Raw genomic sequence first — 26,818 nt, 5'->3', positions numbered from 1 at the left:
ATTTTTTTTTACCCTTCTCCCTAAATCCCTCAAAGAATTTACATAGAAAACCTGTCCCAGAAGAGAGATAATGTCAGGGATAACTTTTACAGCAGAAAGACTTATCTGCATGACATGGCAAACATTTATTTGCCACACATTTGCTCTTCCCATCTTCCTGTGAATTGTCTTTCTCTTCTTTGAAGACTCAGACCCCTACCCCCTTCTTCTTGGCTCAGGATGACATGGGAGCCCCAACTGACCAACTGTCCAGAAGCCTCATCTCTCTGCAGTTGTTGTACGCACAAAATTAAATTTGTTTTTTTTCCTTTTGTTAATGTGACTTATGTCAATTTAATTATTGGACCAGCCAAAGAACTGAGAAGGGAGAAGACAAGATTTTTCTTCCCCAGCAACAGGATGATAGTAAAGAAACGATATTGGCCATAAGTCTAACTTTAAATCCAGAAAGAAGTATTTTAGCACTATCAAAATCATCAATCATGGACTGATATTATATTCCCTTAAAATGCATATGTAATATTTGTAGGCTGCTGATTCAAACTGCATCCCCAGCACATTGTGTCATGCCTAAATTTGTGCAAGTTTGAACTGCATATCCTGAATGAATTTCAGATGGAAATTTGGAGCTCTATTGTTGGTGAGATATTTTGAGGAGATTTGGTATATGGCAAGAGTGCCAGGCTTTACGAGAGATGAATTTTGACAAATGATGGTCCTGAGATTCTACTTCCAGGACTTCTGCCTTCAGATTTGCATAAATAAGCAAGTTGGGACATATAACTGTGATTTTCCATCCCCAAATTTCTTTAGTGACATGGGTGGAGAGGGAGGAAGAGTCATCCCTCCCATGGCCTGATACGTTTCCCAAGTACACAACTACAGCGGCGCTTTCCAGATTCAGAGTGGGTTTTGAAACAAGTAACCACACTAATTCGGATTGTTTTTTAATAGGAAAATATTTGGGGCAGCCTGGGTGGCTCAGCGGTTTAGCGATGCCTTCAGCCCAGGGCTTGATCCTGGAGACCTGGGATCAAATCCCACGTCAGGCTCCCTGCATGGAGCCTGCTTCTCCCTCTGCCTGTGTCTCTGCCTCTCTCTGCCCCTCTCTCTCTCTCTCTCTCTCTCTCTCTCTCTCGTGTGTGTGTTCTCATGAATAAATAAATAAAATCTTTAACAAAATAGGAAAATATTTATAAAAATATACACTAGTCTTCCTTTTTTAATAACTATAGAGCACCTGTGTAATCTGTTCAGGTTCATGGGTTGGTGGCCCCAAATGTACCAATTTGCCATATTGATTATTTTAAATGAAAATTACCTAAGAAGCAGCCAGGGTACAAAGGACACTCTGACCCTCCATTGCGCCCTGGAAGCAGGAAATAAATCTCCTGAGTGAAAGTCATACTCCTTGTACAGGCAGGTCAAGAGGTATCTATATCACCAGACACAAGGAATTCAGTACTGAGCAGCCTGAGTAAACAAACCTTGTTACTTCACTAATCTGCTACCCAAGTGCAAACTCCTTTATTTCATCAATTCTTCATATATATATATATATATATATATATATATATATATATTGTTTGTCTAAAAGACATAAAGCTGCTCCTTCTGGTCACTTTTTTGAGCCCCATATGTTTATGAGCTCTCCTATGCACAAAATTAAGTTTCTATTGCTCCTGTTAATCTGTCCTATGTCAATTTAATCATTAGATGAACCAAAGAACCTAAAAGGGAAGAAGTGACATTTTCTTCCCCTACTCTGGTTTCGATGCTGTAATTACAAACCTAAGACAGTTGAATCAGGACCATATAATTTAAACCAAAACCCGGGATCAAAACAAAATGATAAATTATTTTCAGGTTGTCTTTCTCCTTTTTCCCCCCAAAGCTCAAGTGCCATAAATAGCACCTGAGTTGATCTATTCCCATAAGAAGGTGGATATAGATTAGTGTAGAACTTTCCAGTTGCTAGGAAACAGAAATGCCCATTAAAAAAAAAAAAGAAAAAAATCAGTTCTTTTACTAAAGAAGTTTGCAAAGCGTCTAATCCCCTTGTTAGTATGCTTGTGCCACGGAGCTCCTCCGCAGGAAAGCATATTTTACCGATTTCTTTGTAGAGAGGAACAACTATCCTATTATTAGATAGGTAACAATTTTTTGGAGTTCCTACAGAGATTTTAGTTTTAAAGCAGAGACAGCTTCATAGCTACTCTTACTCTGCCGTGCTTGAGAATTCAGTGAGAACGATTTTCACACAGTAATGGCTCATATTAGTTTCAGAATTGGATGGATCTGTTATTATGTGTTTGAGTAGAGTAGAATAATTTTAGTGTAAGGCTGTTTGTGTCCCTCAGGTCCATGTGAAAGAAGACAGCAAAAGAATTCAACAGATATTAAAAAGATTGCAGTGGCAAGAAGAGTTTATGCCTTTGAAAGAACGCTGGACCTCAAATGAAAAGCCTGTGCATTATAATCAGAGCTGCCAACATGCTGAGTGTCCTTGCATCTGTCAGTAAAGTGCTGAATCTCAATTTTCTTATCTAAATACTAAAAGTCTGTGTGAGCGCACGTGTGTGCGTGCGTGTGTGTGTTGCCTGGAGCAGCAGGTGTTCGTCAATTCTTTGTGTGTGTGTGCGTGTTCGTCAATTCTATTACCTCTTCCTTCTGCAAGCATTCATTGAGAATTTGCTGTAACCAGGCACGATGCCAGGAAAATTCAGTTTCAAAAAAAATCCTTGACTTCAGAAAGTTCACCCAGTAATGGAGGAGCTAAACCAGAAGTAAGCATTTAAAATATTGGGATGCAATTGCAAAGCCAGGAGTAAGAACAAGACTAGTCACAGTGTTTCCCGAGGTTTATTGTGCACTGAACTGGGCGGCTGACTGCTTAAGGGGGGGGCCTCTATCTAGATGCCATGCAATAATTCATCCAGTAGTATAAAAAGTGACGACCATGATGGGATGTGGTCCTCTAGGGGATTAACAGTTTTATCAGGTATAAGATCATAGTGCATGGACCTGCAGTAATAGAACACATACATGTTTAGTTTGTGGGATTAGACCCCTCCAGCATATCTGGAATGATACCATGTAAGATTTTATTTCCCTTTTCAAGCAATAGCCATTTGGATGTTAATTTTATAACTTCCAGGTTGATATCCTTTGCTTAAGAGAGACAGGTGGTTTGGTTCAAATGGATTTCCAGTATCTCAGGAACCCAATATTAAAAAGTGTGGTATCAGAAATAGTTGGAAATATTTGGAGTTGTTTATTCTAAATACTAAGGATGATGAAAGCACCTAGGCAACAATGATTTTTTTTCACAGCTTCCATTTAGCCTTTTATATACTGTGACCCAGCTGGCATTTTATATGATACTAGAGAAAAAGGAGTCAAGTTACTGGAGAAATACTGATGCTTTCTAGGCTTTGAGAGTCTCAACACAGAATTTGCAAATGATAATTTTTCTTGCTTCAATTTCAAAGAAATTGATCCAAATCAGCAGTAATCAATAGGTCCACAATTAAAGTTAAATGCCTTCTTCCTACCTCACTTAGCATCTCTGGAATGTTTCTAGAAAACAGCGACCTGTCCTCTTTCTTTTGTCTCCGGTCCAGACCATCCTTTGTTTATTTTTATTATTTTTTTAAATTAATGAACTTCTTTTTTCTTATTTCTTTTGCCTTCTTTACCTTATTTATTTTTTTACTCTAATAGAGCACATCAGCAAGATCCTGATATTGTGTCTAATTTTTGAAATTTTAGTTTCTGGTACATAATTGTAAGTTTCTAGTTATGCATGCATGTGTGTGTGCATGTGTGTGCATGGGTGTGTTTAATGCTGCCTCTGATTTTATAAAGCAAACCAGAGTGGAAGGATTAGCTGGCACTTCATATTATGCTAATTTGTTGGCAAAGTTAACACACTTAAGAACTTATTGATTTGTTTTGCTATTAATTGATAATGAAGAATTGATTTCGTTATACTAAAGTAGATAGCCAATGGATTGTTGCCTAAATTTGCTGGACTTTATAAGCTATATGTATAAATATAGTAGATGGTTGAATGGTCCTCACTCCTCTGCTGGCAACTGGAGCAGCCTAGTTTCGTGAGGCAAATGCGGTCATTTTCTTGGTCTAAGAGGCACAGTAATGAGGTCAGGGTCCCAGATTCAATTCCACTTCAATTAGCCTTACCCCATTCCATTGCCATGGGCTGAATTTTTGAGTATAGATACCCATCCAACAAATAAATCCATAAATAGGCCAAAGGGGAAGTAGTGAGAATGTGTGGATGGACCCATAAAAATTCATCACAAGTTAGAAGGAAAACTCAGTTTATGAAACAGTGACTAGAAAATGATTGAAGAGTAAACACACTGGCTGACTGCCAGTGCCAAGAGGATATTTGAGGGTGCTACGCAGGTGTCTCAGGAGAGTAAGGGCAGAAGATCAGGGGACAGGGTAACGTGCTGTACAAGTCCTTGACAATGAAGGAGTCAGTTCTAGATGCTGTCAATGCTGGTGACTTGGATCTTTGGATATCAAGCCTTTCAACAATTACATTGACTCCTTGACTGCAGAGCACTCCCCCCCCGCTCCGCCCCCCACCACCAGGAGTTCTCATCCTTGTGTGGGACAGCCTAGATTCAGTAACTGATTATTGAGAGGCAGAGAGAGAGATAAAGTCATGGTCATCTCAGTTCAAATCTGGACACTTCTAATGGGACAATCTAATTCCTGAGCACTCAGCTAAGGGTGGTCCTGGATGACGGCTCAATTTCTCCCTCTGTCCAATTATGCTTCCTTCTCATCCTTCCCATTGATAGGGATCCTGGAGGTACTCTTTAATACCCATCCTATGTCCTACACTCCCATGCAGAGATGTCCTCCTTGGAAGCCTGACTGTGGTAAAGACATTTTTATCTTCCATCTTGTGCCAGGACTGTTTTCAAAATTTGGAGGTCCTGGTATAAAATGAAAGCACAGGACACCCTATTTAAAAAGTATTTAATAATTTCAGGATGGCAAGGCAGGGTATTAAACCAAGTGTGTGGTATTCTGGTGCAGGTCCTGTGTGATGACACAGGTTCCACCCACAACCCTGCAACCAGCCCTTCTTAAGTAGAAATGACTGTTTTCGTCAAGAACATGGAGACCATAAAACCATACTTCGGAGGATTTACTGGGACAGATGATACAAAGATAACAAGAGAATAGTTTTAGAATCATGCAAATAGATTCCTGGTAATAAATAAGACTGTAGGCATTATATAAAATAATTTGACAAGAAACATGATGTGATTAATTTCTGTGAAAAAACAGACCAGCAATAGCTGAAGCAAAAAATATATGTGGACCAGAATGACTTTCATTTAAAATTTTGACCTTTGAAAACTTATAGCACAAAAGAGTGAAAGCACTTACATTTCTAGAAAGGGTCTGATCTTATTATGCATGCCAACATGCCAACAATCGCTAATATGTGCAAGTGATTGTCTCCCATGTAATGATTGTCATACATTAGCTGTGTATGAACCCAGCCCCAAATTGAGCATTGTCATTTCAGTTTTGCAGATGAGACTACTGAGATGGAGAAGGAATGCTAAGTCATGCAAGTCACAAGGAGCAGAGTTTGATCATTGGGAATCTTGCTCCAACATCCCATCCAAACACCATGCCATAAGAAGATGAAGATAGTACACAATATTTAACTTGAGCAATAACAAAGGAAGATAATCCACACTGGAGTTGTCTGAAGACAGTTCTCTGAGATTTGTGTTGTTAAAGATTAATCCAATTTTTTAAAAAATAAATATTTATTTATTTTAGAAAGAGAGAGAGCCCACGATCAGGAGGGACAGAGGAAGAGGGAGAGAAAATCTCAAGGAGATGTTGCACTGAGTTCAGAGCCTGACATGGGCTCAATCTCATGGCCTTGAGATCATGACCTGAGCTGAAACCAAGAGTTAAAGGCCTAACCAACTGAGCCACTCAGGCACCCCAAGATTAATTCAACTTCTAATGGAAAGAGATTGGAGATGAATAGACTCCTATAGTGTTGTGTTAATATGTTTCAAATTTATGAATTATCATGTACATTCACTCACAATTCCAGGTATGTTGAAGATTGGACAGGAAATGAACAAACTCTGTAAGGTTGCATTCCACAGGGCAGATTCACTCCCTCTCAATTCACTCTTTTGTTACCAATATGGAGTTTGAAGTCAAAACATCCTCCCCTTAGCCTCATGTCTCCATGGATCCTTAGACATAATTCCTGAGACAATTGACAATCATAATCAGGATGTCAATGTCTGAAGTGATAAGCAAAATCAGGAAACACAGCTCTTTTTGGAATAGTATTTGGCCAAGGCACAGTCTTATCAGGGCCTGCCAAGCAGCAAGCTCTTCTTACAAAAATAAGAATAAACATTACATTACTACCACAAATAATAACATTATGAGACTCTTAAATAAATATAGAACATTTATTTTGAAAAATAGCTTCCTAAAGAAAACTATTCTATAGTTTGTGCTGTAGAACATTTGCTTTAAAAAATTCAAAATAGTATCTAGAATGTATTTATTTATCCATTTTGCTATTGGTTGGCATTTGAGTAGATTTCAGCTTGGGTCTATTAGTGCCACAATGAGTGTTCTCATACACTATATTTGAATAGTCTGTATTTTCACGTAATGGAATACTCTACAACACTGAGAATAAGTCAACTCCAACTGGGTGCAACAAAGTGGGTAAATCTCGCAAAAATAATGTCAAGCAGGAAAAGTCAGACACAAAACACTATGCACTATATAAATCGATGTATATGAAGTTCAAATATGGACACGATGATTGAGTGGTATTAGAAGCCAAGATTTGGAGGGAGATGACATGCTCAAAATGGAACCATTCGAAACTAGAGACCTGAGGAGGCGATCAGACTTAAGACATAGTTCAGTGTCGGGCTTTTCTGAGAGCCAGTGGTCATCAGAGCAGACTCCCCATTTGGCGATTTGCCTTCCATCTGTCCTCCTTTGCATAGTGAGCCTGACTTCCCATTGAGGATTAATGATTCATTTTCACACGAGTTTATAGTTAAGGAAAATTTTTATTTGATATCACTAAAATAGCTCCCAACTTGATGCATATCTGAAATTCTACCAATCCCAATATTACAAATGATCTTTTCTGTGACACTATGCCTTACTAATGAAAAGCCCTCTAGGAGTAGCAACAAATTACAACCTCTCTAGGACACAGGACACAGGGAGTTCTATTTTCCTTTGTAAGCACAATGCTTTGTGCATGCCTTCTATCTGGTGTGACCAGAAAAAAAAAAAAAAAAGAAAGAAAGAAAAATAAAGAGTAAAAAGAATAAATATTTGTTGAATGTGAGAGAAATCCTGTCATTACATACTGAATGAAGTCTTCCAGATTCTTTCCTCAGAGGTATTTTCTACAGGAGAGACAACAGAGGCATGTCTTTGTGGTCCCTGGACCACAAAAATGAGAAGTCATGGTAGGCTGGGGAGCTGAGATAAATGACGAGGAAGGCTGAAAATGTGAAAATAATTTGTGCTTTCTACACAACTTTGCTGCAGAATGGCCCAGATCTTGATGCATCCAAAATCACAGTAAAACAAAATATTTAGCAGTAAGTCTGAGAGGCAAGGAAATCTATAATTAGTGTGCAACTCACAGACTCATTTATTTATGAATCTATTCATTTATTCAAGAAATAACAGGCAGCCCTGGTGGCTCAGTGGTTTAGCACTGCCTTCAGCCTGGGGTGTGATCCTGGAGATCCAGGATTGAGTCCCATGTCAGGCTCCCTGTATGGAGCCTGCTTTCTCCCTCTGCCTGTGTCTCTGCCTCTCTCTCTCTCTGCCTCTCATGAATAAATAAATAAAATCTTAAAAAAAAAAGAGAGATAACTGGGCAGTTGGCACTGTTAGCAATCACTGTGTTGGCAATCACTGATACAAGCACGAACAGGAAACAGCTATGGTTCATGTACTCCAGAACTTAAATATCCAGGTAAAGAGAATTTAAGGAAATACACAAATAACAATAAAAGTTTAGCAGGGGTAAGTGCTAAGAAGGAAAGGAATCTGAGTTTATGAAAATAAATAAAGGGACATCTGATTCAATCTAGGGAATCAAAAAAAAAAAAGAAAATAACAAGATCTGAGATTGACCTATCGGTTGGACTTAACAGTAGGAAGGTCATGAGACATTTTTTAAGCCAGAACAGATGGATGTGCAAAAGCCCTGAGGCAGGAAGAACTATGACACATTTAAGGAGCTTAAAAAGTTCACATGCAGTTCAAAATCAGCTGGATGGAAGACAGAGAGAGAGCTGTATCTGACACCCCCTGTGGGATACATGAGGGACTTTTGTGTTTGTTCTAAGAAAAATGGGAAATTTTTAAGACTTTTTTAAGATTTACATTCTTAAAAGAGTACAGATTATAGTTGATCAAGAGTGGATGCAAGAAAATCAGAAAAATGTCCAAGAAGCCTGTGGATTTTTCACATATGTAAGGGCAAAATAAGCAGAATTTGGTTGGATAAAGAAAATAAAAGAGACTAAGTTGGTAATGACAACTTTTAGGTATAAAATATATAATTAAATAAAACATAATAATTAGGTAATAATATAGTTGTATTTTAGACAATTATATATAATTTATCTGTAAAATAAAGTTATGTAATTATACTTATGTAAAATATAATTATATATTCCTAATTTAGAGAAATGAAGAAAATGACGGTGTTTGAGGTTAATAAGAGACTCTTGGTTCAGGTTTTATCACATTGATTGTGAAATGCTTTGGAAGCTTCCAAGGGAAGGTGTCATTGTGTTCACAGTCATTATAAAATCACTAGCCATTTAAGGAATTAGGATGGACTAATACACTTGGCTTTAGAACACATGATGGACACTCACGTTATATATCAGCTGACCAAGGGTTATTGACTGAAAATATCATGAAATATTTAAGAATACAGAAATAGAATAGCATAATACAAACACTCATTACCCCGATACAACAATTTTCAAGATTTTGCCAAATACGATTCATCTCTTTCTCTTTAAAATATGCTGAAACATTTTCAGTGTCATGTATGTCATTTATTACATGTCTCTTAAAAATATGCCGCTATCATGTCTACTGCAAATAACACCTCTAATGCAATAAGGTGAAATAAAAGTATCATTCTTTAATGATAATTTTATGCATATCTAATACCAAATTAACAATAAATTTTCACAGTTTAAAAAGTCTCTTTTTAGAATGCTTTATTTGAATGAGCATGCAGGCCAGCCCGGGTGGCTCAGTGGTTTAGTGCAGCCTTCAGCCTAGGGCCTGATCCTGGAGACCTGGGATCGAGTCCTGTTTCAGGCTCCCGGTGTGGAACCTGCTTCTCCCTCTGCGTCTCTCTCTCTCTCTCTCTTGTGTCTCATGAATAAATAAATTTTAAAAAATCTTTGAATGAGGATGCAAAGTGCACACATTGTTTTTTTAAGATTATTATTATGTCTCTTCAGACTCATTATTTGATAGCAGTTCAGTCTCCCATCCGTGCCTTTTCTTTCTTTTTATTTTTCATTGATGTACTGCATAAACTGAATTGCCCAATAAAATATCCGATATTCCGGACCTATCAGCTTGGTTTCTTGAGATCACTTAAGTTGCTCTCTTACCTGCATTTTACATATAAATTCAAGTTAGCTTTCAAGGATTGATAAGGTTCATCATTTTGGCAAGAACATTTTATAGGTGGTGTGATGTGCTTCACTTTAAATCATATCAGAATGCAATATCAGTGTCCATATTTAGTGGTGCTTGGGTTGTGTTTTGTGAGTTCAAGTGGTGACAGGTTGATTCCTTCCCTGTGAAGCCCAGTATCAACTTTTCATTTAATTTTTGGGATGGACTTTACATGACTGAATTTTCATTATGTGTTGAAAAATGGCCATTTCTTTATGTAATCATTCCCGTCCCATGTAATAGGCAGAATTCTTCTGGAAAGTACTTTTTCAAATAAACTATATCTATTTGTATATCATAAAATATAGTTTATAAAGAGAAGGCTTAATTATTTCCTTCATCAATCTAATTTTTAGAGGAAGATGTGGTACGCTTCTCACCAAATGTGCCCAAAATGCTGTTATTGCTTCTGCCTTGCTGGATTTCTGTTCATGTCTGTCTTATCTAAATGCATTATGGACTTGTATTATGTGGTGCATTCCACCAAATTGCATTATTCTCTTTTAATATATAATTCTCACAATTCTAGCCAATGGCTGTATCATCATGTTGGCTTCCTTGTCCTTTGGGACTACCATTTATGCGTTTCCTAAACCACAACGGGATTGGCCACTACTCTGAAGATGCAGGTTCTTTAGAATGGGGAATGATATTTAGAAACCATTTTTTGAGTGTGAAGGTGCTCATTAGTACTCTTCCACTGGCATTACTTCTATGTTTTTTCTGAAGATAATTAAGATATGCATATTTTTAGAAATGAAAAGAAATCATGCTTTCATTAATCTATTTCCAATTCTAGTTAAGCACTGTTAGATTTTTTTAAAGAAAGCTCTCTGATTTTTATATCGGTGTACTTCCTCCTACATAGATAGAAAATAGAACTTTAACAATCCTAACATTATTACTGAATTGCTTTATCTTCAGTTAGACCTACAAAATAGTTTCAAAACAATCTCAATTATTTATACTAAAAAATGAAATTTAAAATTAAGCTTAAGTGTTTTTTTTTTGTTTGTTTGTTTGTAGTTCTGTTCATCTTTGCATACATACAACTGTGGATACAGAACCTTGATAGCTCTACATTTTAAAAAAATAATCCTTTTCTATGTTTATTTCAGAAGTTTCAACTTTCATTTGCAGACTTGCTTTTTATTCTGAGATATTGCTTTTCTTTCATTCAGTTTCATTTTTAAATATGCAAACCATTTAAATTTTTCAAAGTTACAATATAATAAGATCTGTTCAGGAATATTGTTTTCTTCTCTATCTTCTCCACTTTCCCTGTAGGTAATACTTTTTATTAGTTTTTAATTTGTTCTTACAGTGCTTTTTTTTTTATAAATATAACCAAATGCAGATACCTATTTTCCTACCCCATTATTACACAAAATACAACATTATGTGTATATATATATATACATAATATATAATACATATGTATATACAATATATACAAATATATATGTATATATAATACATGAATAATTTTGCAAACCAAAGTGTTGAAAAGAGTAAGACAAATATAATGTAACTAAAAAACTGTTTTCTAAGAAAATGAAGAGAAATGGCAGTAATTAGAAAGATATAAGGCATGCTACATCATATTGGGAAACGATTCATAGCGATTGCCTTTAAAGTTATTGATGCAATAAACACCAACTATAGGATTACATGATTGTTGCTGCTGTGTAATATAGTAACACTAAGTAGAGGATCAAACCTGGCACTTTGCTCTAGACAGCCCAAGTGGTGTGTATGTCTATTTGTCTGGGATGAAAACACATATAATCACCCTTATAGACAACCTGAGTTTGCCTTTGAATCAATAGTAGGGCTTGCTTGAACTAGTTCCATGAATAGACCAGGCTATTTGGAGTAGAGGTTACATATGAGAGAGTTGTGAGGATAAATATGTAGGTTTAGATATAAGCATGTGTATATGTATGCATGTATATAAAGCTAAGTTGGAGCAATTTTGTAAATTTACTTATATATCATACACAATAATTAGGATAACCCACAAATTAAAAAAAATTTCATAGTTCCCCATCACCAATTGGAAAATAGCATAAAAATTTAGCATAAACAAATATGTACTTTAGAAATAACAGTCTAGTGGTTCTACTTAATATGAGTGTGAAGAGGCAAATAAAGCAATTTTTTATCATAATCCATGTAGCAGCTAATGGAGACATAGGGGCATGTCAGGGAGAGCTGCAAAGAAACTTTTTGCTTCAGGAATAAGGAAGTTCTCAATTTAGAGAGAGGAAGAAAGAAATCTGACTGTTGAATCCTACAGAGCTTCTCTCCCAACCTAAGTTAGTCTTAGAGTTAATTGGATAGAGGCTCGTGACAAAGTGCTAAATATATAACGTAGATGTGACACTGCTGGGTGTTCTTTTTCAGATTCTAGATCAGTCTGTCATCCCTTTGACATTCAGGCTCCTGGCTGTTATTTTTTTTTGTAAGATTTTATTTATTCATGAGAGACAGACAGAGAGAGAGAGAGGTAGAGACAAAGGCAGAGGGAGAAGTAGGCTTCATGCAGGGAGCCCAAGGTGGGACTCGATCCCGGGTCTCCAGGATCACGCCCTAGGCCGAAGGTAGGCGCTAAACCACTGAGCCACCCAGGGATTCCCCTGGCTGTTATTTTCCAGAAATTTTTGAGATAATTTCTTTAGATAAGTTAAAATATATGCTTCCCAAATTATCACCATATCCTCAAAAAAAGGTGGTAAAAATCTATCTGATAATCAATAAGATTTCACAGAGACAGGTTCACCGAAGCAACTTTGCTTTCTTGATAATTCTTAAGCTGGAAGAGCAATTTTTGTTTTCTTTATCTTTCCTCAAACTTACTTTTCTAAGGCTGCTTCCAATTACTGTCTGCCCCACACTGGTTTAACACCAGCCTCTTTTGGTATTTGATCACTTTGTATTAAAGTTTCTTTTTCCCCATGTCTAAATAGTATTCAATATGAAAGGAAATTATAACGTTGCAAGGTGCATTGCATACTGTCAGCCCAATTAGCCTATACAGTTACCTATTAAATTATGTAAGAAAATCATAAACTATTTCTCCAAAATTAAACATTCATGATAATATTGTGGTATATCAAAGATGATTATGTATGAGATAATTAAGGAGATCATTTCCATCAGGATATTGTCATAGAGAATGCAGTATCTCAAAGAAGGGAAAGAAATTTTGGGGTTCTAGAAAACAAGGGAATTATGAGGGAGAGTGGAGATGGGTCTTATGTCAGAATATCTGAGGATGCCACAGTCCTTTGTGATTAACCATTTTATTGAACAAGAAACAATAGGGTGTTTCATAATCAGTCCTGTTTTCTGGGAGCACAGGGCTTCAAAAAAGTTCAGCATCATCTGTCTTGTATATTGTAAAAGCTCACTAGACATCATGAAATAAGCAAATTTGCTTTACGGTCACTTTTCATAGATAATCATCGAAACAAAGTAAGACAAAGCAAAAATGACTTAACATGCGTCGTGTAATACAAATGTGTATTTCATTAATATGAAAATGAAAATTCATTCTATATCTTCTAATCTGCATTTTAGAAGATTTTTCTTCATCTCTTTGTGTTGTTAACTGACAGACTATTTTACACTTATAGACTCAAGCAAATATACATGTATTATGCATTCATCAAGAGATCTCCTTGTAATACACAGCTATGGTAATTTGGAGTCACTATTAACATAAACTTGTTTCAAATCCAGAGTAGATATATTTTTCTGGAGCAAGTTATGTTAGCTTGATAAACACATATTTTAGTTATCAAGAAAAATTAGCCAACTCTACAGAAGTAATAAATTTATTCATTTATTTTAAATTTTATTTACTTATTCATGAGAGACCCAGAGAGAGAGAGGCAGAGACACAGGCAGAGGGAGAAGTAGACTCCATGCAGGGAGCCTGACGTGGGACTCCATCCTGGGACTCCAGGATCACACCCTAGGCCGAGGGCAGGCACTAAACTGCTGAGCCATCCAGGGATCCGAGAAGTAATGAATTTAATGACATATATTTAACTATGTAGCAATTTGTCAAAGTCTCAAAAGTACTTTATATTAAATTTCATATTTGATCAATGGCTTTTTTTCAGTTGACAACCTAGAATTTTATATAGGCTACATTAAAAACTTAATAGTAAAGTTTATTTTTTTGATTCCACATATAAGGGAGATTGTGAGGTTGTATATTATTTATCTTTCTATGTCTGACTTATTTCACTTAACATAATGCCCTGGAGGTCTATCCATGTTGTCACAAATAGCAGGATTTCATTCTTTTTTATGGCTGAGTAACATTCCATTACATATATATCTCCCATATCTTCTTTATTCATTTATTCATCAATGAACACTTAGATTGTTTCCATATCTTGGCTATTATAAACAATGCTGCAAAGGCCATGGGGATGCAGGTACATTTTCTAGTTAGTCTTTCCATTTATTTGTATCTGCTTCAATTTCTTTCATCAGTGTCTTGTAGTTTTCGGAGTACAGGTCTTTACCTCATTTCAATTTATCCCTAGGTATTGTATCCTTTGGATGCAATTGTAAATAGAATGGTCTTATTTTTTTTATTTCTTTTCCCTATTGCTTAATTTTAATGCAGAGAAATACAACAGACTTCTGTGTATTGATTTTGTAACCTACCACTTTGTCGAATTTGTGTATTAGTTCTCACAGGTTTTTTTATGGAATCTTTATGACTTTTTTATATATAAAATCATGTCATCTGAAAATAGTGACATCTTTCTTTTCCATGTGCCTTTTATTTCTAATATGCCTAATGGATGTGAGTCAGACTTCCAATAAATATGTTGAATAAAAGTGGTGAGGATGGGTATCTTTGTCTTGTTTCTGATCCTAGAGGAAAGGTTTTCAGCTTCCACCATTCACTACAATGTTGGCTGTTAGCTTGTCATGGAAAGACTTTGTTATGTCAAAGTACGGCTTTTCTACACCTACTTCTCTACATTTTGTTGAGAATAAATGGATGTTGAATTTTGCCAAATGCTTTTTCCACAACTATTGAGATGATTGTGTGATTTTTATTTTTCATTTTGTTAATGTGATGTATCACATGGACTGACTTGCAGATGTGGAATCATCTTAGCATCTCTGGAATAAATCCCACTGGATCATGATTTCTGTTCCTCTTAACACATTGTTGAATTCAGTTTGCTAATATTTTGTTGAGGATTTTACATCTCTGTGAATTAGGAATACTGGTCCCAAGTTTTCTTTTTCCTCTGGCATCCCTGTCTGGTCCTGATATCAGGGGAATGCTGACCTTATAAAATAAGTCTGGAAGAGCTTTCTTCTTATCTATTTTTTGGAAGTGTTTGAGAAAGACTAATATTAATTCTTCTTTGAATATTTGGTAGAATTCACCCATGAAGCTGTGTCATCCTAGACCTTTTATCATTGGTGGGGAGGAGAGTTTGATTACTGATTCACTATCCCTATCAGTAGTCAGTCTAGTCAGATTTTCTTTCTTCATAATTCCACCTTAGTGGGATGTATGTTTATAGGAATTTATCTATTTCTACCAGGTTGTCCAATTTGTTGGTGTATGATTGTTAATAGTAGCCTCATGGTCCTTTTATTTCTGCAGTGTCAGTTGTAACATCTCTTTTATTTCTGATTTTATTTACCTGAATCTACTGTCTTCTTTTCTTGGCGAATCTAACTAAAGGCTTGTCAATTTTTATTTATCTTTCAAAGAATCATATCTTAGTTTAAATGAACTCCCCTATTGCCTTTTTAGTCTCCATGTCATTTTTTTGCAGTACTCATGTTTATTTCCTTCCTTCTGCTAACTTTGGGCTTCATTTGTTCTTCTTCTTTTTTTCCCAGTTCCTTGAGCTGTAAGATTAGATGGTTTATTTGATTCTTTTATTATTAATGAGGTGGACATCTATGACTATGAACTTCCTTCTTAGAACTGCTTTTTCAGATGGTCATCTAGAGTTTTACAGAGACTACATTTTAACGCCAATAGTTTGATTACTGTGGATATGGTATATAAATAGTATACATTTTAAAATAAATCTTTGGCTTTTTCAAATCAGATATGCAATTCTCAAACCACTAAAACCAATAGACTAAGTCTTTCCACTTTCCACATAATTTGTTCTCTAATGAAGTCTTAATGCACACACATACACACCCAAACAAAACAAACAAAAAAAAACCAATAAAACAAAACAAAAACCAAACAAACAAAAGTTTTATTTGGCCATCCTAATGCATTCAATGAAAGAAGAAAATAAAACGTCAAATCTCAGCATTAATAGCATTGCCTAGTAAGTTCCAACAATCATCTTCATGTTTGGATACTGTGTTAAATTAATTCTTAGATGACGTTGAAGTGATATATATGAGTAGAGACCACAGAAATTATTTAAATGTGTTATTTGCTTTCACTTTAAGGTTTATTTCATTTTAATTGATTTGTTATTTATGCTAAAATTCATAAATAACTTCTAAGCCAGATGCATATTGTCATTTGTTTATAAAGATGTCACTATGTCTGAAGGTAATAGGCATCCTTTTCCAGTAAGACTCACTCCAGTTGGCTTAGGTGAATGGTCCTGAGTGGCAGCCGGTTATACAGCCCACTGTGAGTTGTGAACAGGGCTGTTAAAAAATGTAATAGGAAAAACATGATTCTAGAGGCCATTTGGAAATCTCTTTGACAGAAAGTAGCAGAAGAAATACTGTTTCACAAAGAGATTTCAAAGTACTTCCCTGGGCTAGAGGAATAGATTGTCTTAGAAGACATTTTGAATATAAATTGCATATATCACAACACGCTGAAAAGGGAGACAATAATATAAATTTGAAGGGCAAAGTTGTATAAAAAAATCTAACACTTCAGTTCTGGAGTCAACAAGCTTGAGATCTATAAGACTTTCAAAGAAATGGCTCGGCTGTGGCTTGAGGAAAACATGTAAATAAATGTGTCCCTAGGGCCCACTGCTACTGACACTGTTCAAATAGGTGATTTTCTGCATTCTGAACAAGCTGAGTATCTGCCAAACGACAAATTTCTTCCCCTCTGCCACTTTATCTTCTTTTGTGCTCACCCACTACAACCTCCTTCTCCTGACCACACCATTATTCTGTGTTCTGTTAGTGTGAAGACTCTAAGCTTCTCCAGAGCCTTGCATCAGTAGGGCCGTGCCACATAAAAGTGGAAACGAGATAGCAGGATAAACTTTCAATTCGAATACATAAAAACAAAGTCACTGTGGCCAATAAAAACCTAAACTGTGTTGCTGAATCGTTAACTATGTACCAGCTTGTACTACAGTGTAAATGGCATCTTTCAATTCAACAAAATGATGGAGTTGCCATAATGAGAGAAGCATTGGGTAGGGTGATCAAACCCTATGGAGGGAGAAGGCAGCCTTTGTAAAGGAGCTTGGTGAATCGTGCCCCACCCAAATTCCTATGAGGTGGTCCTCATCTGCCACACCTAAGAAGGTGACCATATTTAGAAATAGGGCCTTGGGAGATATAATTAGTTAGTTGGCTGGGTCCTCCTCCACTATGACTGTCTTTGTGAACAGGAGAAATGTGAGCACAGAAAGACATCATAGGAACATGAAGGCAGAGATTGGCGTTAAGTAGCAAAGCTAAGGAATGAAGAACAGAGGATTACAGACTCTCCCCTGAAGGAACCAATCCAGCTGCCACCTCGATTCTCGACTTGCAATCTCCAGAACTGTGGGGAAGTATATTTCTGTTATTTAAGCCACCCTGTTTGGGGCACTGTGTTGAGGCAGCCCTAGCAAACTCATACCGGGTTTGACATTTATCCTGGGAGGAACAAGATAGAAACACCCATTCGTGAAATACGAAGCAAGAATACAAATCATAAGAGAAGAATAAGCAGAGTCAAAGAAGGTTTTAAGGTTCTGGGTGGAGGTAGGTGGGTGATGCAGGCCAGGAAATATCTCCACAGATAAGGGTAACATTGAAACTAAACCTTAAGGCAATTGACAGAATTGGAGCAGGGGAGGCAGGACGGGGGCTGCTTCACCCCCCCAGGTGGAGGGGAGGTTTCTGACCACAGGAAGACATCACAAGGAGAAAAATATAAAAAATGTACATCTCAACTGAGGGAGGTAAGGCCCCAAAGGAAAACTGGGGCCATTCTGCAAAGGTCTTTGAATGTCAGGCTGAGGAGGTTACCTTTAATTTGGCAACAGTAGACCTTTGATGTTCTATGAATGCACACGCAAGCACCAACGCATAGAAAAGCATATGCAAGCACGTGTTCACATGCACACACGCACGTATAATTAAGCTATATGATCGTTTAAATCAGACTACTACCCATGACAAGACTTCGCATCCCAATGGAGATAAACACACAAAGAGTCATTCATGGATATTTGATATAATTTCAGGATGACACCGGGGAAGGCTGGTCACAGTAGGGTGAGGTATGTGGCTCCTACTTCAGCCTGCTGAGGTGTCACCTGGGCCTGGGATGAACCTTAGCTGAGGGGGTTGTCACACAGCAGAGACTCTTAGTGAACTTGCAAGGCCCCAAGGAATGATGGTGAGAGGGGCAGTGAGGTGGGAAGCAGAGGTGGAAGGGAGAGACCCTCCGTTCCCAGATAACACAGCCATCCCAAAGACTGAACGGCATAGACAAAGGGGGTAGCAGCTTTGTACACCAGCTGATGTGACAAGGATTGCCAGGTACTGGAAAGATATGCAAGAAGTCTGCAAACTGGGGCACTTGGGGGGGCTCAGTCGGTTAGGCGACCAACTCTTGATTTTGGGTCAGGTCATGATTTCAGGGTCATGAGATCGAGCCCCTCACAATTCTCTTTCTCTAAAAATAAATGAAATAAAATAACAAAATAACAAATAAAATAAAATAAAATAAATAAAATACATAAAATAAAATAAAGTATCTGCATATCCCACCTTGGCTCAGGAAAGGGATGAAGTGAAGTTTCCATCAGCTTCTGGGAGTCACAGTTTGTGCACCTGGCAAATGGGAATCTCTCCTACTAAATTGATCCATGAAATTTAAAGAAAGTGTTATTTTACAGCTTCTCTTAGTTTTAAGTAGAGACTGAGGTAGATGGTTTTCTGTAACAGTTTGCTCGGGCAAAGCACCAGCCTTTACTGTCGCACAGGTCTGGAGGCCAGAGGTCTGAGATTAGGGTGCCAGAGGGCTGGATACTTCTGGGCCTCTGTCCTTGGCTCCTAGATGACCATCTTCTCCCTGCAGCCTCATCTGGTCTCCCCTCTGCACCTGTGGCCCACTCGAGAACTCCTACCAGGGCACCTGTGGTGTTGGAGTAGAGCCCCACCTGTGCGGCCTTGCTTCACCTTAATCACCTCTTTAAAGATCTTCTCTCCACACCTCTGCACAGTTGTATTTCAGGTCCTGGGAGGGAAGACGTGGATGCAGGAGTTTGTGGGGGACACAACTCAGCCAGTAACATTTCCTGTTTATGAAAATGCATCAATGTCCAGAGAGGCCAGTCTTTGTCCCTTTTAGGCCTGTCCTTAGGCACAGAACCTTCTCTCCCTCCCCCGTTGCTTCCAGTCAGCCCCACTCCACCTGGGCACAAGTGAGCTGTGGTGCACGAGGCCCCTGATGTGGCCTGGGACCAGGGCTCTCCTCCTTTCCTCAGGTAGGCAGGCTCCTCTCATGCACTTGCTGCTTGCTGACAGAGCATGAATCAGAGATGTAGAGAAATGTGAGGGCCCCTGTGAGGGGGTCCATGGGGCTCTAGCTGAGGCCTGTTAGCATCACTTCTGGTGCATCACTCCCGAGAGAAGAGGGCAGCTCGTTGGTGCAGGCTCAGAAGGACACAGTGGTGTGAGGGGTCCCCAAAGTGGGGGCAGAGAGAAGAAAAAATAGAAAATGAGTACAGGAACTGCTACTTCTCTTATTTTCCCTGCATTCAACTCCCCAAGAGAATAGAAACTCAAGGTTAAAGTGGAGATTGATACCATGTTTCCAAAGCTAGGAAGGAAAAGAAAGGATTCCCAGGAAGGATTTCTCTTCCCAAGATTTGCTTACGAGAAACAGCAGTCACCTGATGGAAAGTGTTGTGGGAACTATTATAAATTCACCAGGAATAATTCTAAGATATTTTTACCATCATAAATAAGCCTCAGAGAGAGAGGAAAAAATGATAGATATAGAGATGGCTCATTTTGGCAAAAATAGTCAGATAAGAGGTTGGTTACAAGCCTGTTGAAAGAGTTCAGGGAATATGCCTTCAGATAAGTCTGTACTAATTGCTATTCTCTTTGGAAATCAAACAGCTGCCAAGAAGGTATTGATGAGACTACAGCAGTTGTGGCGAGAGAAAAAGTATGTTGAATGCTCCTAATAAAAGTGACAGCCTGATTAGGGAAGAAAGAATTCAAAAACTCAATGCAGAGGGAGAGGAGGGACTCAGTCACCTGCTCAGACTTCTAGATTCACACACGGACCAGCCACGTCGGGCCCTGATTTAGCTGACATCTCGTCTTGGTGACACACTTACATGGAATGAACAGGACGGAGAGGGATTCGCGCAGATGTCAGAAAGGAAGCTGGGACCGTGTGTTTGGTGGGAGGCTCTAGAAGCAAGGACAAGCAGCCCTTAGACTCTTTGAGTTGACATCTGGCTTGAGGAACCAGGAAGTGGCCACAGCTGATCCCACAGGAGAAAGGAAACACTTGATACTCTTCCTTCTTAGAAAAGATGCTCCTTATCTGCTGGATGAGGAATGCACCCTTGTGCATTTGCAAGTGAGCTGCCTTGACCTCTGACCTCCGTGTCTTCCAATCCTGGAAACCCTGTGGGGCTTATGTCAGCTTGCCAGGGCTGCCATCACAACCTACCACCGACTGGGGGCCCAACCAGCAGAAATCTGTCTCTCAGACTGGAGTCTGGGAGTCTGAAATCAAAAGGTAATCCGAGTGGGTCCTTTCTGAGGGCTGTGAAGGAGAAATCGGCTGCAGGCCTCATTCCTTGGCTTCTCTTGGTGATCATGTGGCTTCCTGTGACCAAGGAAAATATTAAGATTGTACTGGTTAGAAAAGAATACATCAATTCTGTTTAGGGATATTTTTTTTTTAAAAAATATTTATTTGAGAGAGAGAGAGAGAGAGAGAGAGAGAGAGAGAGAGCCAGCATAAGCAAGGGCAGAGGGAGAGGGAGAAGCAGACTCCCTGCTGGGGAGGGACCCCGTTGTTGGGTTTTTTTTTTTTTCCGTTGTTGGGCTTGATCTCAGAACCCTGGGATCATGACCTGAGTGAAGGCAGATGCTTAACCAACTGAGCCACCCAGGCACCCCAAGGATATCTCACAAATATTCAAAGCTTTCATGTCAGGGAGGATTCTCAAGGACCTAGTGGGAAAAGTGACAGCATTTTCCCTAGTGAGAAAAGGCATCATTGAACGGACTGGAACCACACAACCGACTGCATGGGTGCAGAAGTAGCTAAGTGCTTTAAAACTTAATTCGAAGAGATTGGGACTGTGATCTTCTTCCAATGTATTTAGCTCATAGGCAGACTTTTCCTGCCACTGCAGCATTTAGACAAGCACCAAACTACTCTGGGTGCCTGCCTGGATGTGTCGACGATGTGGAGATAAATGTCACCCTGAAAAGCAGAGGAGGAAGGCTTGGCTGTGAGGTGTCTCTCTAAGGAGACACCTTTTGCTTTTCCTGGTAGTGACTCAAGTAAAGGGGAAACATTGTAAGTTAGGAAACTCTTAACTAGTGCATAAGAGTTCTTGTCCTACCCACACATTACAGGGACTCGATGCAGCCCCAGATACATGTCTACTCAACGTCTTCAAGGGATCCTTGGAAAACATTCCTTAAATTCCTGTTATATCTGACTCTTTATTGTCAGTATGCAATGGCATCATTTGCACAGAGTAAAAAAATAATGGAAGTTAGAAAAAATATATTAATAGAAACATTATTTCATGTTTCAAACTATTTATTGTGTTATCTCTGTGCATTTATTATGAAAAGTGGAAAGAAATTCGTTGGAGCCAGTTGGGTTCAATTTCCAGGCTCACTTGGCGTTGTTAACAGAAAGTCAGTAATTAACTTCTGCATTGCGTTAAAAAGAAATGATGAGGTATCTACTAAGAGGGGAAGGTGAAGAGTGAAGGGTGTGCAGATCCATTAAACAGGAGGATGCCTGCATTTCTGCACCATGTTCAAATGTCACTTTGCAGCGCAAGAAAAGATATGCATGTGGGGAAGTGGGCAAGGCAATCATATTTTGCTTGACTGTGAATTAATTTCAATTAGAAACTTATTTTGAGAGAGGAAGAAGGAAACGTGGCTAATTTGTCATGAAAGGTAGGGTCAAGTGTTCAGATATAACAAGGAGCTAATTACATACAAAGTAGGGTGACATATTCTTCTAGAAATTTTCTCTAATCTGCCCTTTCTTCCATGGCAGGCTTTGGTGGAAAGGAATGCCATTTTAGCCTTCGATGATAATGAAGTGTGTGCCACTCTTCCTGGTGTGGTTGGACCAGAAAAGCTCTCTAAGGACAGCATATGACTGGTGAACTGTGTATCCCCTAAAACACATGTATCCTACCTTAAAAAGCTAGGTGGGCAGGTAGATACAGAGTTTGCATTATGCAAGATAAACAAAATTTAAAAAGTGATCTATTGTTTACATTACCCTAGAAGGTCACCTCACTGGTCCTAATTCTACCAGAAGTAATGAAGAGACTATGGAAGACATTTGACCAAAAAAAGCAGGGCAAGAAAGCTGTGGTTTCATAAGCCCAGGAGAATCATCTGTGGGTGTTTCTGAAAGAGCAGACTATGATCCAATAGGTCTAGGATGGACTCAGTATCTGCCAGTCCAATAGGGTCCCCAAGAGGTGACATCATGCTAGTGGGTCTTAAACCACAATTTGAGGAAGAGTAGCTCAGAGCACATCACAGATTCTCAAATTTGGTTGTGCCATTTGAGAAGTCCTGTCTCCTAGTCCTTGTCATCAAGATATTGTTGTACCTGGTATGGGATGCAAGCCTGAGAACCAGGACATGGAAAGGACACTCTGTGGTTCCACATGCACAGAGGCTGGAAAACTTCTGGTGTGAATAGCATTCTAGTTTTTAGAAAATAACAAGGATTACTCCTCAGAGAAAATGAGTTCCAGAGGCTATATTTTTCCAACTGACAGCAGAGTCATTACGATACTTTCAAAGATTATCTCATGCCTTTTTCTCTGTTTTGGGTTTCCCACTGAAATGTATTAAGTAAACTATAATGAAATTTCGGTTTTATCGGTATATTTCCTTTGATGATGCAGTGGGTAGACGATTTGGGATTAGAAGTCTTAGCTGGTGAAATATTTCAAAGAGAATGTCTAGAAGCTAAGCACTCACACAGGTGACTGGTGCAAGGATCTGAGGGGGAAATGGCAGCTTTAAGAAGTGAAATGTTATAATTTTCATGACCAAAAGCCTATTATTCTGAACCATGTAAAAACAGAAAAATAATAAAATATGAATGGACGGATTAGCATTTTAAGGGAATCTCTGAAAGCTTTGAATGATTCAAGAATGTACAGTGACTACTTTTCACATATGGATCTGAGTTATGCTGGCTATTTAGTGATTTAGGCCGTGAATCTTTTGTTAGGAAAAAAAAATATATCACTTATTGAATTAAAACCTGAAAAATGAGGAGGTCTGAATAAAAATTCCAATGACCTTAGTTATTTCCAAGGCTAATGGCCCACGCCATTGAAGAGATATTTTATTATTTATAGATATTGGAGATTTCAATGAGAAGGTTTTTCACACAATCTGAAAACAAATTGTAAAGTATGTCACAAGGAGAGGAAAAACGTAAATAATTAAAGGAAAAACAGGGCAAGAGAAAGAAATGAAACCAATTTATTGAGAGTCTCTTGGTGGCATGAAATATGTATAAGTACTCCCATTTAATCCTCTCAGTAAGCCTGGAAGGCGGGCTTTATTATGCTGGTTTTATTGGTGGTAAGACCATTTATGTGACCTTGCTGGTGGCAGTAAGTGGCAGTGGTCTGTTGGCCCCTCCACACCACGAGGGGGCAAAATATAAAGGTGTGTGTGCTCGTCAGTGTTCGACTGGAGACACAGAACCAGCAGAATGTCATGAAGAGAGTCATTGCAAGGAATCAGTTCATGAGATTAGGAGGCTGGGTTGGGGTCAAGCTGTTGAGAAGTATGAGTTGGAAACCAGGCTGAAATTCTTCCGGAAAACCTCAGCTCTCCCCCTTAAGATCTTTTGACTGACCGAATGAGGCCCCCTCAGATTATTTAGCATAATGTTCCTTACATAAAGTCAAGGGGTTATGGACTTTAATTTGAACTACAAAAATGCCTTTACAGCAGCACCTGGATTACTGTTGGATTGACTGGAGCCTGGGGCCTAGGTAAAGTTGACACATGAACCTGACCATCAAGGTGTGTTTGGATGTGGGGGTGTAGGGCCGGGGGTCAGGAGAGGGGCTGACAGAGTGAAAAGGAGCTTCAGTTAAAACTAGAAATGGAAAGAGGTTGGAAAAAAAAAAAGAAAAGAACACTTGCAAAAGCAGAAACTGTTGGAACAAAGTGAAAATATTACTGGAATGGGATAAACAAATGCACGGTTTAGGTACAGGGGACACTAAACAGAGAGTCCTCCTTTCCCGACCCAGAGCAGCCATGGGCAATGAGCTTTATAATCTTCCCTCCACTCCCTTTTCTTGTCAGGAACCTGTCTGACCCCAGAACATATTTGAAGGCGGAAGTTCTTTATAAAACTGAAATGAATAATGCATAGAATTTGAAGTAAAATCTAAAAGTCTGACTACTTTCATTTTGGGAAGAGGGTGTGTGATGGCTGGTTTTATTTGTCCACTGAGAGGGCTAAGGGATGCCCAGATGGCTGGTGAGACATTATTTCTAGATGTGTCCTTGAGGGTGTTCCTGGAAGAGATTAGCATGTGATGCAATGTACTGAGGAAAGCTCCGCCTTCACCAATGTGGGTAGGCACCACCCAATCTGTTGGGTGCCCAGACAGCACAAAAACAACCAAGGAAGACCAAATTCTCTCTCTCTTCTTGAGCTGGGACATCCATCTTTTCCTTCCTTGGATGTTGAAAACTCCTTCAGCCTTTGGAATTTATACCAGTGGCCCCCTGGTTCTCCGACCTTGGACACAGACCAAATTATTCCACCAGCTTTTCTGGTTCTCCAGCTATTATGGGGCAGGCCATATCTCAGCCTCCCATGTGGGACAATTTCTAGCAATCTCCACTTACATATGCATCTTTATATACCCTGTGGGTTCTGTTTCTCTGGAGAACCCTTGCTAAAAGGGAGAGGGTCAGAAAGGGGCCAATTGTTAATTATTGATTAATTGTTCTGGAATCAGTCAGCAAGCAACCTGCCTTGCAAAGAGTAACTGGAGCACAATGTGATAGGGCTTAGCCTGTCTGAGGCCAGCGCTGTCTTGCTCTCCTGCAGACACGGTGAAGGCACCCTCAGGTGCACCACTTGGGGAAAACATTAGTCTGGCTGCTTGCAGGGGAGTGAAAGGAGAGGAGGGATCAGCAGGGTTGGCTGAGTATTGCGCTTCCTTGTCTTAACCCCTTGGCTCTCAAGGGGGACTCTCCCCTCTGCTGGGAGGCCCATGCTTACCATGTAAGGGGTGTTCCGTACTCTTCTGGAGTACTGACTCTCTTCCAGGATTTTCCCATTTCCTCTCAGCTCAGCCTTCCTATCCACCTGGGAGAATCATGCCTTCTGGCGGAGTCCCCAGAGCCAACCATTAGAGTAAGGACCCCCACCCCCTTCCCCAAGAGGTCTACTCAAAAAATCACCTCCTAGACTCTTCACCTACTTGACTGGTGGTCCCTATATCTACTACCTCCTATACCATGTGCTGAGCTTTGTGTGTATGTGGACATTTTTCATTTTTGAAAACTTGAACTCTAAAAAAAAAACTCTGCTTAGTCTCATCACCTGGCCTTACCAATACCCTTGGTATTTACCGGTGTGCCTTATGGAGTTCCTCGCATCTTTCCCCCTCGTCCCTCACCCCCGATATGGATCCCATATCGGCCCAACTACGACTTATCCCATCCCAACTCCCTCTTCCTCTCAACGTTCGCAGACACCTGCCTCACACATCCCATAGCTCAGGATCAAGTTTATAATCTTTCTTTCCTTTGAATCATTTTGGCGGCTAAATTTATCATCCCACATCATCAATACATTGTAGCATTAAAGAAAATAAAATCATATTACCAACATTTAACTAACTTTACATAATTTATTCCAGTGGGAAGTCTGAGTTTCTGCCAATTCTGGAGAAAAATGTGGGGCCAAGTGTTGTCTGGAAGGGATAGGTGGCAGAGTGGTAGCCTCAGGGGTGTCCTGGAGCAGCTCTGGTCCCTCCATGGAGCAGCCAGGATTTCTGGGGCAGCTCCTCCCGACCATCTCCACTGGGCTCTGAAACCCTAGTATCTCAGCACCTTTCCTGCCGTTTCTCCATCTCTCCAACCAGGCTTGAGAGCCAACCCTCATTATTGCCCTTGACCCTCCTCCTCCCTCAGATTGCTTCAAAGAACTTGTTTTATTAGTGTTTCTTTCTTTCCCCAGGGTCATCGGCTATCTTTTTGTTTGTTTCTTTTCCTACTGGCTCTTTGTCACAGCCTTATAAAAATGGGCCCTGATGTGGACATCCTGCTTGGACCTCAAGAAGTTTATTTTGCCATATATGATGATCGTGTAATTTGATTAATGGACAAATAATATGCTTCTAGGAAAAATACAAAACTGTATTTTTCACAGAAGGGAAAAGTTCAAATCTAAATTAAAACAAGATATATGAAAAAAGATGACATTTAAAAATTTTTAAGTTAGGCTTCTTGTCAGGATTGCATTAGTAAAATCATAGATCAGTATTATGACCTCCTTCAATTCAGCTCCATGACCTTTTCTGCTGGG

Source organism: Nyctereutes procyonoides, unplaced genomic scaffold, assembly GCF_905146905.1.
Source record: "Nyctereutes procyonoides isolate TBG_1078 unplaced genomic scaffold, NYPRO_anot_genome, whole genome shotgun sequence".
In the NCBI taxonomy this organism is placed as follows: domain Eukaryota; kingdom Metazoa; phylum Chordata; class Mammalia; order Carnivora; family Canidae; genus Nyctereutes; species Nyctereutes procyonoides.
The sequence above is the reverse complement of the archived record's forward strand: the minus strand, read 5'-3'. Positions refer to the sequence as shown.